Below are 4,311 nucleotides of genomic sequence, written 5' to 3'. Positions count from 1 at the left end.
GAAAATGTCTTCCTTATTTACAGGGTCCATTTACAAGATTAGCTAAAAGTATACTTCTGAGAATTAAGCAATGGAAAGATGGGAACATAGTTCAAGACAAATACTAAGACCTTGTTGGTTTTATAATCCTACAGAGGATAGAGATTTTTTTAATTAAAAATTTTTCATTTTTTATGATATTAAGTAGTTGGACAAAGGAGTTGTCACCCAACCAAGCAATTAATAAATACAATGTATGTTGATCAATGTCAACCCTTACAACATTCTCACGCATCCCTCACTACTTATTCTTTCCCGCAGTCTTCTTAATTTTATAGGCTATATATTGAATTCTTAAGTGCATTCTCCCCCTCTTCTCCTTTTCATTTTCCACCCCTTTCCCTTTGACACTACCTCTCCACTTTAAAATGTTTGTTTTAAGTGTTGTTGCTGTTGCACTTTAACTTTATGTTTCTAAGGAACTCCACAGTTTGAGTTCTCTCTTGACTTTGCAATATTTCAAGTACTGTGTGTATATAGATTTGCATACCAACCAATTTATTTACTTGAACATTTCTAATTTAGCTTCAACATGCACAGGAAAACATGGATCCTGTGTCTTTCTGGGCCTGACTTACTTAGGTAATATAATTTTTCTAATGCCTTATTATTTTTTTCTTTTTTGTTTTATTTATTTATATTCCAATTGGCACAATAGCCTTCTTTCTAATGGGTGTTTTGAGATTTTTTATTTATTTTTTGCTAGTCCTGGGCCTTGGAATCAGGGCCTGAGCACTATCTCTGGCTTCTTTTTGCTCAAGGCTAACACTCTGCCAGTTGAGCCACAGTGCCACTTCCGGCAATTCTATATATGTGGTGCTTGGGAATCGAACCCAGGGCTTCATGTATATGAGGCAAGCACTCTTGCCACTAGGCCATATTACTAGCCCCAAGATTTTTAATATATACTTACTAATATCATAAAGCTGGACAGTCCTAAAGAGTTTAAGATAGGTGAATGGGTCCATTGCATTGCAGAAAAGCACAGAACTTGAGGAAATAGATTCTCTGCAAACCTTATCAGATAGTCAAAAACATCACAGGGGTTAGAATAACAGACCTTCCATAATCTCCATGGCTAAACACAGTCACCCATGTGACATTTGTATCACAAATCAAATTCATTCTCCAGAAAACAAAGCCTAACAGATTGAAAATTTATTAGCACCTATTGTGTTGTGATGATGGCTTTTAAAATGATTCACATCAGATGTGTAAAATGCACAAATACATTTCACCATTTCAAAATCTGTGGCATTTTAGTCGTATATAATGATAGATTTTATCTAACACAGGATGCTGCCTCTTTTTATTGCTCCCTGCCAAGAGAATGCTTGGAATGCTATTATTGGTTTAATATAATAATAAAATGAGATTGCACTTGCTACATAAGCCAGAAGGACACCCATATTGTAAAAAGGAAATTAATTGATTTCTCTGAGGACATAAACTACTCTTATGTGAATTTAAGAATAAAGGGTGTTTGAGAAATCACATTTTAAGGTATCTATTCTCCAAATACTGCTTCAGCAATACAAACAATAATGACTCTTTTATACAAGAAGCCGAAAGGGTTATATTTGTTTTCATTGGGTCTGCATGAATTCCAAGGTGACCCACAGGAGTAGAAGGGGCTGTGAGAACGGTGAATAGAAAACTCTTAGAGATTAGCCTTGGGTTACACTAAATATTTTAGTTTCATGAGGCTTGATTCTCATTTCTTCATCAGTAAATAAATCCATAGAAGATGTGGTTCTGTAGTGATTAAACTTCCTAATGCATTGTATCTCTCTTAGGGAATTCCATCTGTAGGATAAAAATGAGCCTTGTTGAAATCAAATTATATTTTTATGAAATTTATTTAAACCAACAAGGAGGGAAGAAAAAGATCCAAGTGGTGCTGTATGTAACTTGTCCTCGGTGTTAGTAAACTATTAGCAGATGCATAAAAAAGAGAATGAGATGTGCAACTCAGCAGCAACTGAGTAGGATTTATATTGCTACTTGGCGAGGACAAATTTCCTATTCCCAGGAAACACAGTGACTAGAAGTATCTGTACCTTCTGCAGGAAGCCATTTAGATTTGAAAACATCATCTCTGCAGTATATAAGCCATATGTCTTTAGTCAAAATCTTTAGCCTTTCTTGATTTTTATCTTTTTTATAGGTGAAAATATATTAATATCTGCTCTGTGACTCTTGTGGTGGTTATAAGAGGAAATATGCCTGCCATGCTGGTTGGCCCACAGTGAGCACCATGTAAATATTAAATAAATATTATTATTTTTATGCAGTTATTCTACAACTGCCACTTGAACCTTGATTTGTCTCATAATTCGCTTTCCTACCTCCTACCACATGATATTCAATAAGGGACCGCTGAAATGGTGCTCTGAAATTTTGCTGTTTTATTTTGATCTTTTTCTTTTTTCTTTTGTAGGGGGAATCTTAAACAGAGCTTTGGGAGGAGGCACTGAGTTTTCTACAGTTTCCAAATTTCCAAACACCAGATGCTTTAATGAGGCTTCACATAGAAATTTAACATATTAAATAAAAATGCCACCCTATCTTACAAGTAAAGGACTAGGAGTTTTATTCCAATTAACTTCAACATTATAACTTGAAATAACTTTTGGGATCCTTTATGGGTCTTTCCAGTTTAAAAAAAAAAAAAAGAGAAAGTAGCACTTTGTGTGTGAGTGTGTGTGTGTGTGTGTGTGTGTGTCCTTGTTTAATTTGTAATAGAGGCTTGCTGATAGGTGCAAAAATAAAACCCCACATCTTTTGCAATATAGAACTAATTGTCCAATGAGTTTGGTGAAATATAAGAAGGGGTATGATTCCTACAATAGCTTGAAGTGTTTGGGTATATTGAGGTTGGCTCCAAAAGAAAGGGCGATTATTTAAAAGGAAAAAGAAAAGGAAAGGAAAGGAAAGAAAAATGAGAAAGATAATTTTAGTTGTTTCACTGAGGAAGATAGTATTCTGAGGGGAAAAATTATGTCCTACACCAGAACAATGAAAAACACATAAAAATGGAAAGCAGACCCAAAGAAATGTAGATTCCATGGTTTCCATCATCAGTAATAATTAGTATATGACTAGAATAGTCCTGGCACAATAGTTCAATGACTATGTGCATATGACCATATAAGATGATGCTAAGCAAAATGACCTACAAGATCCATGGAAACAAGTTGTTTTTCATTGTTGCTGTTATTTTTAAAGTACTATGGGAAATTATTTCTTTTTCCTTTCATTTTTCTTTCCTATGGTTGATTCCCTGTTGTCACTGTATTTGATTTTGGTATTCTGGGGGTTGTATACATTTATCTGAATTAGGGAAGGTAAGGGGAACATAAACTGGTGAGACAAAGGATAAGGGTTGAACCAATACCACAGTGACACTAGGAAAACCATACGTAGGCAATGAACTGTACAACTTGGGGGAAGAGGGGCTACCAATGCGGAGAGAAAGTGGGAGTAAAATGAGGCAAGTGGTAACAATTTTGACAAGAAATGTACTCACTACCTTACTCATGTAACTGTAAACCCTCTGCACATCAACTTGACAATAAAACTAAAAACAATAAAATTAAAAAAGAAAAGTTATAGTTTAAGGTTTAACTATATGGTACCCAAATGTATTTTAAATATCCAACCAACACAAACTGTTAAAAACAATGGTTCCAAACTGGAGCTAAAAGTATGATTAATATTTAACAATTTGACAGGTTTATACAAATACAACTTTTTAAAAATTATTGCAAACAAAAGCTAGGCAATAAGTTCTGAAATATTATTTATTGCATGGTGTGGTAATTAGAATTGGAGAAAAGGGACCAAACGTATATTTCAAAAGGCTAGCAGAAAAATCTGTGAATATTAACCATAAAAAATGACAAACGCTTGAGAAGACAGTTATGTCTAAAGTGATTTAAGCATATAATACATAGTATCAAAATCACATGAAATCTCGTTTATATGTATAAACTTTTTTATGAATCAGTTACAAAATGAAGTTAAAATTTAAAATCAAATAAAAATAAAGCAAAAAAAAGAAGCTGAATACTAAAGACTAAGTTGTCTTGTACCAAGAAAGATTCTCTTATCCATCTTTCTCATAATCGTATTGAATTAGCTGTCATAGAGTCATACTTTTGTGTGGCACCTGAGTAAGATGCTTGGTACTTCTGCCTCTCTAGTTTCTTGGTTACCCAGCTATTTTTGCTACCTTGATGAACCATAGAGCTAGGCTTATTCTTTCTCATA

At 34.0% G+C, this 4,311-nt stretch overlaps 1 non-coding gene across 1 annotated transcript; it reads left to right on the top strand.

Moving 5' to 3' along the window:
* The first annotated feature begins 2,749 nt into the window (after positions 1–2,749).
* LOC125341679 lies at positions 2,750–2,878 on the top strand. The gene has a single exon (XR_007209045.1). It is a non-coding gene; the product is annotated as a small nucleolar RNA SNORA40 (small nucleolar RNA).
* Positions 2,879–4,311: the final 1,433 nt, after the last annotated feature.

Source organism: Perognathus longimembris, chromosome 1 (genome assembly GCF_023159225.1).
Source record: "Perognathus longimembris pacificus isolate PPM17 chromosome 1, ASM2315922v1, whole genome shotgun sequence".
Taxonomy (NCBI): Eukaryota; Metazoa; Chordata; class Mammalia; order Rodentia; family Heteromyidae; genus Perognathus; species Perognathus longimembris.
The sequence above is the reverse complement of the archived record's forward strand: the minus strand, read 5'-3'. Positions and strand labels throughout refer to the sequence as shown.